Below are 12,649 nucleotides of genomic sequence, written 5' to 3'. Positions count from 1 at the left end.
TGCAATGAAATAGCCTTCCGTGCGCATAAATGTTCGCTCTGTGGAGAATTATTTTTGTCGAAGAAAAAGGTCCGATTCTGAGCTAGCCAGCCGGAGAAATAACTTCTGCGGTATGATGCGGTATGGCGTATTAACAGACTTTGAGACTAGTTAAAGTCTGGGAAGAAAGGTGATGCGGATGAGGTGGTGAGCGAAAAAGCGTAAATTGTTTAAGTGAATACGGGTCCCTCACCTTTCGCCGGTGATGACGTGACCAGAGTATAACAGTGTGGGCTATGAGCTGAAGCAGATACGCCTCTATAGACGTATTCAGCACGGGGACGACAATCGGCAGGATATCTATCCTCGCCTCATTCTAACGCAGTAGGCAAGTCGTGTATATATCCTACGTACGCATTATATATAAATAAATAAATAAATATCTATGTACTCATCGATGCTTGTCAGAGGGCTAAGAGTATAGATTATGGAACAGTCCGGTTCACAGATTAAGTAGGCATTGGCGAACGAACGAACGAACGGTGCACGTTGCGTGGGTCGCAGAGGGTAAGGTGGGCGATCTGCCTACGTTCCTTGAATAATAAATCCTCAGCACGTCCTCTATACCTGGAGTTTGCCTTCGATCTAAATGCATTCATAGAGAGTGTTTACAAGCTTAGACCCAGTTCTAGGTAACTATGGATTCACCCTTAGAATTGACGAGAATATCGTTTCATTTCGAAAATCGAAAGGAGATACTATGAGGAACGTGATCCTTGTGATAGAGTTTCACAATCATTTCTGTTTATGGACAAGTCAAACGTTCAGCATGATCTGGACTCATTGTTCCCTGTTCTGTCAAATCATCTTGTATTCAATTGGCAAAATCATACTTGGAATAAAGTATCTGCAGTTACTTGCTTTAACCGTAGTTCACAGTTTGTCTGATTCGAAACATCCTCTTCTGGGAAAAATTACGTACAATATTGCTCTTGAATTGTAACTTTTCTTTCTAGTGTCCGGTGAAATAGAACAATTCACTAAACGTCATTGACAAGAAGAGATCCTTGGATTATGAATTCCGTTCAACCATCTAGGGTCGTTTCCTTGATCCAAAACATGGAGCCTTTGATTTTCATTCACTCCAGTCACGATTAATTATATCGGCAAGTTGATTAGTGATACGCCGTAAAAAGTGGAACCTGTTTTTATTTTTTCCTTGAATATTAATTTCCATTGTCTATTAATAAAGTTTCAATATATGGATCTTCTGGATTCAAGTATCAATAGATATGTTCACTCAAAGCAATATTAAAGTAACTTATGAGAACTTTCGATGACCAGATATCTGTTGTAAATTAAACGAAGCAACGCTCTTCAGATGAAACTATACTTTGGAAGCTTTATATTTTGGGTGAAAGAAACATCCCTAAAAGTTGCAAGTAGAATCAATTATCCGGACATCTGATGTTATCGTTGTGAATGAGAGACGTGAAAAGTTATTCGAAGAAGGGAATCGAGCTTATAAGTGTATAATTCGAGAATCGTGGGAAACAGTAAGGCGATCGTGACTGACCGTTGCGCTTATACGAGTGTGTGGTTCCTTATTTTTGGATTTTTAACTGACACAGTCGGTTTTAATTGCACTGAGGACTTCCTGGTTAGTATCAATTAATCACGACATCCTACCGCTCGGTAAGATGTACTCGCATTTCTGTCCATCGGTGATGTCGAAAAGGTTGGCACCCATTGGTTCGATTAGCGGTTAATGTTTGTTTCAAACGGGAAGATCCCGAGACTAGCGGTGCTGCATTTATGCAGCCGTCTAAGTTCCCACGGAAAACTTGGCTCCAACTTTTCTCCGTTGCAGCTTCGTAGGACTCTTTCGTCTCCAGAGGTCTAGGCTTCAGTGGAAGATGAAGAAGAGGGACGTGCAGATATGCGTAGGTAAGGCACGGCGGAGTTGATCGAGCAATTTAATAATTGCAATTAAGATACGAATCAGCTAGTGGATCTCTATATCTCTCGACTTGCTCAGCTTAGATGATTCACGAGGGTTATGATCAAGACCTGAAGAGTTTGGCTAACGGATAAAAAAATTATACCTATATAGCGCCTATGCAGACCCTGCTTCCTGCTTGGCTACGTCATTTTATCCTGCGAGCAAAATACCGTCTGAACTATACTCGATCGCTCGCTTGCGTGGGCGCCACTTGGCAAAATTAACGGAACACGTCGAAGTAGGTATACTTATAGATATATAGCAGATCGACCGTGTGTACGGAAATATCGCGAAATGATAAATGAACAACCAAAGTCCAGACGAGCCAGTCCGCTTCCGCGTAAGTCGAGTTCTAGTTTAATTTTTCTCTTCGTTTTTGGAATATGCCTTTTGTCATCCATTTTCTTTGGGGCTTGCCAAAGTTGGACTTATTCCTGAGGATTTAACTCTCGATCCGTCTATTGGACTTCATTTACCAAATTTCCATCGCGAATTACCATATCATTTTATTGACAACCATGCGATAAAAACGACGAAATCGTCGTCGAAAAGAAATATGGTAGACAGGGAAAGGTGCGTAGACACAGTGCTCGCATGCGTATCATCCGCAAAGCGTTTCTTTCCCCATATACACCCATGACGAAGGCGGCGCGTCTTTTCCTTTCCCTTTCACGAATCTTTGCTCTCATATGGCTCGTCACCGTCGCTCGCGGGCTTCTTACGGTGATCAACTTTTTACTCTCATCATGGTTTCTCCGCTCCTTACGTACTTGCCTGAAAACTGATCTTTATATATATATAATACCGTGATGCTTTGAAGACGACGGTTATCATTAACCCAGTTGCCCATAACTAATGAACATTTATCACGCATTCCTGTATGTGAATTCACCATCAAATGCTCATGCTTCATATATATATATTACCTCTGTAAGGTTGCGAGTTTGCGCGATCGTTCGATGCACCGCAGCGTACTTTCGCGATTAAACGAATTGTTTCAGATTTTTCCGCATGTTACGCAGGTGTGTACAAACCCAAAGGTATATTATTACATGCTGCTCTGATCAGCGAACGAGGAATAAGCATCATTTTATAGAAGATATTAGTTTTTTCACTGAACATAGGACCATGAATTTCATTAATTTTAGCTTCATTTGATGGAAATATTGCTCCGAAAGCGGGGATTTCGACGAATTATAATTGTTTTTTGGAATATAAGTTGCATACTAGATTGCACTGCTCTGTAAGCATTTCAACATGGAGTTTTATCCGACCTTCAATCGCATTTGTGGACTGATGAATATTTGCATATCAATTTGTCTCGAAACATAAAGTAGATTTGTGTGTGTGTTAAAAATGTCGAAACCAGTAAGTACGGGATGCTATTCTTCTGTTTTCAGAATCGTTGTAGTTGTAAAATAACGAGATTGCACACTTTATTCATCCAGTAATCTTACCCTGTGCGATTATTTTGTGAAAAAACTTACCCAAATGCCGTAGTGTTTGACAAATTCACTCGCTGCGAGTTCAGTGCATCGACGTATTCAATATTTTCGTACACTCTACATCACCATCGGCAAAATAATTCATCATCAATTCACATTTCATTTGAAAAATGTAAGGTCGTTACGCCAGAACGAAGATATCGCCATTCTCGGCTTTTTTTCCGGGTTCCCTTGTTGTAACGCGTTTTAACTTTACTGAAACTTTTCATTCAGACAGTTTTGAGCTGTTATTTATTTCAAGAATTCAGCAACGTTGCGGTGTTCAGTGGTTAATTTTTCAAGTATGAAAAATCGCTGCGGGTCGTTGAAATGCAGCTAACGAATGTTTTACACAAATTAGAATCACGCCTATGTCTGTTATGCATCGTTTCACGCGTCGTGAAGTCGGTTTCTTAGTCCAGCGCCATTCGTTCGAATTAGCCACTTATGTTAACCGTAAAGTCTAGGAGCGTTATATATATATACGCGAGTAACGCTTCTGTCACGGCGGACGCACTTTGTTAGTAAGAATCTTATTGTTGTTTAAAACCGTTTTGTCGTAAACTTTGAACCGGCATAATATAAGAAAACTTTAGTTTACTTTGAGTGGCAGGCATCGCTGCACCGTCACAGCAGCGTGGAGCTTGTCGCAGATCGTTACGAGGACATCGAGTACTTACTAATCGCATATACAAACAGTGCAAACGCTGAGCTGATTTCAAAGAGATCAAGAAATTAGCAAAAGCAACATAAATGATTGAAACGTAAGTTAAAAATATCGAAGAAAGTTTTTCTGCTGATGATATTCTGACCATAAAAATCTCCAAAAACTACCAACATCAATAATTAATTTGTGGGTCAAACGAGAGACGAAAATTTCGAGAGAACTTTGATTGCAATTTATTGAGTAAATCATCGGATGGAAGTAGTCAAATGCTTCTTCAATGTTTGTAAGCTGTGCGTGGTGAACATAAAATTCATTCAGGCATCAGATAATGCATGATTTGGCAGCGAAGGTGTAACTGGCGTGAAGGTTGTTCCGTGGAAGGTGTGCAATCGGGTAACAATTGTTGAGAGACCAGTCAGCACAGTGCTCGAGTGGATAAAATTAAATCAACGAAGCTGCGTTTAATTAAAAACGTAGAGAGACTAAAGGAAGCTAATCTTGATTCGCTCACTGAAAAATGTAACTTGTCGACGGTCTCCGTCTCTGACGACGAGTGTGTATTACGTTATTACAATGCGAGTATTCTCGTACCCAAATTGCGTTCATAATGTTCGTAGATTCGTGTGTATAACGTACAATTACAAGATCGCGTGGGTGTGGAGCGTTAACGATGGCGTACAGTTAGGTGAAAAATTTCTTAAGACAGAAACATGACAAAACAACGGCACAAAGGGTGCAACTGAAGCGAATCAAGTTTAAACTGATTGCAAAAATCTTTGTGATGTAAAAAAAAATCTCAAAAACTAACTACTAACCTCAGAGAAGTCACATTATTCCACTATTTTTTCACTGAAAATTTTTTATACTTTGTCGATTCTAATGAAAAATAGCTGATTTTGTTTGTAAATTAATTTCCTATCGGTGGTCTGAAACAATATTTTTTTCTTAAGCTCGTCAGTTGGTATATATATTACAATCCGACAAGCAATATGAATTCATCGATTGATAGAATAATATTAAAATACTAAGGTGTTTACAGATGCAATGCAGTGTTTCAAATGTTTTTTCTGTATAACTTCTTAGTTGCGAGTAACTAGATTCACTTCATTCTCACTATGCAAAGATCCGTTTCATTAAGCTTACGTTTGAGCACACATTTTCGACCGGACTGTACGACGTATTCATCGTTCAGAGCAACGAATGAGGAGTTCACGAAATTTTTGCATCAAGAAGACAATGATTGAGTAAAAATGCAAATTTTTTATTTCAAATATCGCGTTCGTGTAGCGTAGCAGATGGGAGAAGCTCTCTTCTCGGGTGAATCTTACGAAAGGTTGATCGTGAGACAACGGCGGTATCTTACATTTGAATATAATGCGTCGTCGTTCGTTTCCTGAAAGTCCACTGTTGCGTCGAGTTTCGCTCCGTTCCATTTACTCGTCTCTTGTACCGTGTACCAGAGTACCTATAATACGTACCTTCTTAGGACCTCAGGGAATCGGCATGTATGAACCCGTTACGCACGTAACGATTTTCTGCAACTCACATAACACGAATTTCAATCCAAGCTTCCTCATGTATATCTTTTCTGTTCACACCATTCTTGTTTTGCTTCATTTGCCCCCCCCCCCCCCCCCCTTTCCTTTGTGAACGATTGCCTCCATCTCTAAATCCGATTAGGCTGTTGTATTGTGACATGTGAGTATAAATCTTATGTTACGACGATGCGAAAGTTCGTCATCATCTTTCACAGACGCAATCAGAAGTGGGAATAATTCTTTTGATGAAAATAATTTATTACAATTTCGGACTTGGATATACTGATTTGTAACTTTTTATACAACCCTTCTGTAAGCTCATTATGTGGACTCTATTGTACTTTCTCTTCTCATTTATTATAGTTCTACATCAACGGCATTCAGTCATGAGTACCGGTAACACAATTGTCTCTACCAAAATCAATGTGAACTGGCACTTCAAGGAATATTTCACATCATTCTTCTTCATCGGTATAGAATACCAAATTTCACTGTCCTGAGAAGGATTCAACTTTTTTCACGTCACAGATCAACCGAAGTAATTTCAATTCGGTTCTTGATGCATATTTATTACCGATGCTGTAGAATTATCTGGAAATGTTTCTAATAGGGCTGAGAAACGTTACGCGATAGAATGTTCACGAGAACTGAACTTTTTTTCTCCAGTATTCGAAAAAAGAAAAAGAAAAAGGTAAATCAAACGGTTTGAAAAACAAAATTGTTCTCAACGTGTACGTGGTTCTAACTCAACAAAATATTTTCTTAGTATACCTACTTTAAGTACCCAGTAAATTCCTGGGTCAAGTTTGAACCGTAAGAAAGCGGCTGGCCGCTATATTTTCTACGCGGCAACATACATATCTACATCGTACTTCAATTAGATTGACTCTATTCGATAAGATACATTGTTAATAGCTTAACATAGTCAGTCCATTGGTCGATCAACAAGGCAGCAGGAGTTCTGCCTGTTCGGTGAAGTTTCTCCGGCAATCTATTCCGCATCGAGAATTCGAAAGTTATATAAACCCGCTTCTAATAGCGATATTTTATACTCGAGATATTAAATCACTTTCGATGATTGAATGGTTTGTTTGATCCGGTTGTTAATTGGATAGAATTTATATCGAATGAAAAGACGATCGAAAAGCATTACTCTAATTAACAGCAAAAGTTGACGCAGAATATCAAATGGTCGTTCAACGGCTACTCATAAACGTCAACGATCCCGATATCGACATGATGCTAATTATTTCCAAGCATAACCAAGCACTTACGTGCAGGAAACAAGACCGAAACCATCCGATGATAATTGGTAGGAGTGGTAGAAGCTCTTGCGAAAGTAATTGACGTCTATTTCTTGACGAGGTAGGGTCGAGGGCATATTTTCGTTTATCAAGCAGGGGAGCCAACTGCCTTGAGACGAAGCATGAAATGTCAAACTCCCCCGTCTCAAATGACAAATTGAAATCATGTTGTAACGAAGACTCGTAGCGGTTACCAATCATCTTAAATCAGTTAATAATAAGACTCTGCCTAGCCTTCTCGAATTACTATACATCCAATATTTAAAGTCTGCTTAACTTAAGCGATTTTCATCACCTACATTATCTCTTACAAACTGCGTTAGACAGCTGCAGCTTAAGTTGGCCAACCTGTGTGAAAACCAACAAAGCTCGTACATATGCAACTAGATGCTCAAGCTGCTAAGTTTCACTTAATCCTCGTTTTCCTTTCACCACTTTTGAAAAACACTTAAAAAGCACATCATTTGCCACATGAACTTTAAGTTTTTCTGTACCAATTAGATGTAGGTAAGGGTTTTTAAACTCAAGTCGATCCCCCATCTATATACGAGGTATATCTGATATATCGACAGACGATGATCCGGGCGAAAGAGAGAAGAAATAGACGATGACTTCCGGCCATTAGCAGTATATTCGTATTTATAAGCAGCTGAAACCGCATACACGTGATCTTCGGTTTAAGTAACCTGTGCCAAGCGATGCTAATCGAAGCGATAAATAATCTTTGACGATTAGATTAACGTTCAGCTCCTCGGTCGCGGGGCATCTCTGGCTGCGGTGTATTGGCTTCTAATCACACCAGGATTGACATAATTGCCGGTGAAATAAAAAAAGAGCGATCGCCACGAGGCTGCGAGAAACGGAGGAAACGCGAAGCGACCACTATCGCTCTCGGGGGTAAAAAAGAAAATGGCGAGCGCAGGGCGCAGGGCGCAGGAGCGCGCGCGAACGCCGCGAGTGTGTGTAATGCATAAATTGGATGACGTCACCTGCTTTGCTCGTCGCTCGCGCGAGGACCAGCGGCTGTTCGAGTGGCAGGGAATGGGAAACACGTTTCCCCGGGACGTGAGGGCGGTGGAGGCCGCGCTGCGCAGAACTGAATGAGTGCTGAGGCGCGTGGGTGACCCAGAGGTGCTCAATCGCGATCGCAATAGTAGCCAAGGCTTTTGGCGAACGTCGCGCCGCGATGACGACGTTACAGCGCCAGCGAGAGATCGACGAGAAATCCGTGGCTCTTGCGTGCGTGCAGTGTGCGGCCTTAGCAGGTGACGGAGACTCGCCGATGAGTCATTCGCGGAACCTTCCAAATCTTAATCTCGTTAACCGGGAACTCGGTATAGCGATTTGACTGAGCTTTCATTGCTTATGTATAGATCGTTTCGATGATACTGATGGATTAGCGGTTTTCCGAGTGAACGACTATTATTTATAGTCGCGGCTGCATATTTTTTCGTTACAGTTTGGATACACTTTGGTGTGGTAAAGAAATTTGTTGAAAAATTGTGGAAATTAACAGAATTGCAATTGGGGCATTACATGAATGATTTTTATGTACGTGGCTAATCGGAGAAAATTGGAATAATTGTATGAGATGTTTTTCTTGTTCCTTTCAATTCATCGAATGTTGATGAAAGTATATTTTAGTTCGAAAACTACATACCAATAAGGAATTTTTCATTCGTCATAGTTTCTAGAAAATTAGAATAAAATTGCTACGGTCACTGCAGTTAGTTTTTATTTATTGTTGCACGTACGCGAAAACGTAGAACAAATAACTGTTAAGTGTAATTTGTTAATACCAGATTTTCTGGTTAATGCAACGTTTAATCTACTAATTTAGTTGACTACATTTGTTCAGTCAAAAAAGCCTTGATGTCAGTTTATTGTTGCATCAATATTAAATTTTCGCAATATTTACAATACAACATACTTTGAGTTACTGTAATCAAAGAGAATAGTTGTAACACATACTAGATTTAGTAGTTATCGCGATGAGATTAATTTTTTACTTCGTAATTATACTAATTTTTGGGAGGGCGAGCTTTCATTATCAGCGATAAATGATCAGCGGACAAGCAGATGACGAATTTTTTTTAACGAGGCCATACAAAAAAGTAGGAATCTATGTATATAACCGAAATCAACGTATATTTTGTTCTGACAAGCCTGTGATTTCAAATAGCTTTTCTAGCGTCAATGTTCAAGTCGTTATGTTGTTTCGAATAAGGCCACATCTGTTTGGTTTATAAGTTTTGAAAGAACTTAAGCTTTGAATTCATTGTATAGATGTGAGTCGAGTTTAGTTGTTAGATGAAATATAGTCCTAATTGGTGTGCAGGCGTCATTCACGCACTCCTGCTTTGTGGCTTCCACTATGGTGAAGTTGCATTTTAATAATATCATAATTATTCCCAGCTTATGTTAGATTGCATCATTTCATTGACGAGGGTTGATAAACATAAGTTTTAGTGTTCAAATGGAAAATGAAACTTCGGTGTTCGCATTCAAACTTTATGCTCGGTAGAATATTGATCACATGCTATTGGAAGAGATATTGAAGTGTAGATTAAGATTAAAAAAAAAAAAAATTCATAAGATTCTCACCTATGATAATCGCAAAGTACATCTATACTTTACAATTATATTTTATTCCGGTTATTTCTTTTTTTCGAAACACAAAGAACACGGCCTCATTATTTTAGGATCTTGTGCCTTTATATATATATCGTATATATCGTAAAGTGGGATTTTTGATTCACGCTAGAAACGGCTCTCCGAAGCCTGGGCGGTACACAGAATTAGATAAATCGCGGTAAAATCTACAAAGAGAGTAAAAAAGAGTGGCAGGATGAGGGTCACGTATCCAGGACTCGGAGAGGATTTTTTTTATTTTTGTTTCCAAAATATGCGAGACCAAACGTGGAATTGGTGGCGAATTCAACAAGGTCGTGCGACAGCATGGCGCAGATTTTCGAGGAAAGGACAGCGAGAACGAGGCTAAGACCGCCAGAGAAGGGCCTCACGCGAGGCTACGGAGAGAGCGCCAACGTCGAGCTTTATCAAGTGGAAAACAGAGGCGGACGAGATTCCCGTTGTTGGCTAGCAAGCCGTAGTCTCCATGCAAAACACCAGAATCTCACAGCATCGCGAAGCCGTCAGAACGTCACTGACGAATTACGGAGCACCGGCGAGTCCTGCAGCCAATCAGCGTTTCGCGACAGCGGGCGTTGGCGTTAGCGATAGGTTAGAATTTTGGAATGACGTAATCCAAGGACCAATAAGATCCTGGGAATTTCAGCGCTCAATAGCGCTTATGTTCGAATTCCAACTCCGTGGCTCTTCGCTTCAGTCTTTTTAGTTTTAATCTCTGACGTTATAGTGTGGAGTTGGAGAGTTCTTGGCGTGGCTGCGAAGCGGTAAACCTTAATTTCTTTCTTGTGAACGATTTTTTATTTCTAAATTTGATCTAGATCGACACACCGACTAACAGTTAGCCATTTTAAATTTGCGTTATAAACGTGCTCGAAATTCGTTTGCCGATCTTCTTGTTCGGTCGCCGTAGCTTGAGTTTCGCGGTAACGCGTTGAGTCCCTTTGGTCATTTAAAAGAACGTTTAAAAAGAAATAAAACATTTTAATTTTTCTACGAAAAATTTTTCAAGATGAACTTGAAAACTACCACCGAATGACAAGTACAATAGCTTAGTGAATCGTCCATTGAGAAACATGAAACTTTTATTTCAAACATTTTTCTTTCAAATGCGTTGTTCACAAGATATTCTGCTATGTCAACTTGAATGGGACACCCTGTATATGAAGCAAATCCGAAATTACTTGGAGAAAATTCTCCTCAAATATTCGTTTTACTATTCCTGGAATATCTGGTTGAGAATATTATTTACCGCAAAGCTGTATTAAGCTTACCAGAATGGTATGCAAATGTCAGGTTGTGAGGACGATAATTAAAATAGAATATTTTCAAAAGAAGTCTTCGAGCGTGTTTAAGAGAGGTAATAATAGAGGCTTGTCAATTGACTCGGTTTGAATTTATTTGCACCTTGAAAAGGAGTTTGTATACATCGAAAACAGAGACTTAACACTTTCGTGATTCAACATTTCTTTTACATAATTCAGAATAACTTTTTAAGATTGAATGTAAGTATATTCTAGGCTGTAGTGTTAGATTTTGAATAGATAGAGTCAACATTGTACAAAAATTTTGAATTTCAGGGTGCGTCAGCCTTTCAGAACGACTGTGAATCGATGCCAAATAAAGAATCGTATAGAGGATATCGAATGATTTCACTTGCTGTTACAACGACCGCAAGCAGTTGAAAGTTTTCATCTCCGCGATTTGCCATGAATTTCGTTTTCAACCCACACTGATATCCTTTCGTTTCAAATTATATGATGCCCGTAAGTCGTGACGCATGATATATACATACATTTAACGGTACAACGTAAGTGGGCCTTGAATTTCATCGAACAAAGTATAACCGTGCAGTTTTTTTTTATTTTTTTTTTATTTTATTGTATACAAATTTATGATTTTCCTTGACACCCGCACGCAAGGATATCGATAGATTTCTACGTAACACGTACAGCAAGTCCCAAGAACTGCCGCAGCCTATCGGACTCGTATTTTGTATCCTGCCCCCCGGTTCTCCCCCCCCCCCCCCCCCCCCCTCCTCCCCACCCCATAAACAAGGTGTACATATCGCGATATCGTTAAAGGCGGGCACTTGAGCGTAAAACGGAATGTATACGATGTCCCCGAAGAGGAGTAACGGTCCACGAATACGAGAATATCGTACAAGGTGCAGTTGGCGCTACACCGCGGCGCTGATGTTTAGAGGCAATAAATGCCCGGCATAAGCCACGACTCGCTCCACTCGCTCTATTCGCGTTCTATTCGCTAACCGCGAAGCTAGGCTTAACTCAAGGGGCGGTTCAACGATCTGCCGATGAGCTGCGGCCACCACCGGTTCCCCTGGTCATCCGTGTTGTATTCGTGTACAACCCACCTACGTTCCCACAGCATATATACTCTGGGCACGGTCACGGGTACAATGGCGAAAAACTTATCTTCGCGTCGACATTTTATTTACTTACAATTTACCTCATCTTATGACTTTGAGCATAATGATCCCTAGTTCAATGAGGAAGTGAGGAAGGAAATCAAGCGAGACTGTGAGACTGCCACGGCGTGAAAAAGGTTCTCATACATTTCAATAGTATTTCATAATTCACACTTTTGGGGAGTTTTGATTCATATTCCTCGAGGCAAACTAACCGATTAACTAAATCCATCAGTATGGTTGATGCAGGCGAGTTTCGAGAAAATTAACCGATCCTTGCTCGTTATCGATACTCCCCCCTCCCTTCCCTTTCTTTGAAGCTTTCTGCAGCTTGCGATGGAAATTCGGTAGCACAGTTTCTTTCACATCACGAAATCACCACTGCATTGACTGGGCACACGGGCTGTTGAACGTTGGACACTTTTTCATGAGATATATCAAAATAATTCCGTAATTAAATTCGTACAGTAATGGAAATTATTCAGCTTATAGATTTGACATTTGTGGATAAAACTCAAAAGTTGTAAGACAAGTACGAAACGATGAAGTGTCTGTAAAATATTAATATTTTCCTGAAAATCTCTAAAGCTTATCTAGC

This window comes from Diprion similis, chromosome 6 (genome assembly GCF_021155765.1).
Source record: "Diprion similis isolate iyDipSimi1 chromosome 6, iyDipSimi1.1, whole genome shotgun sequence".
NCBI classification, from domain to species: Eukaryota; Metazoa; Arthropoda; class Insecta; order Hymenoptera; family Diprionidae; genus Diprion; species Diprion similis.
The sequence above is the reverse complement of the archived record's forward strand: the minus strand, read 5'-3'. Positions refer to the sequence as shown.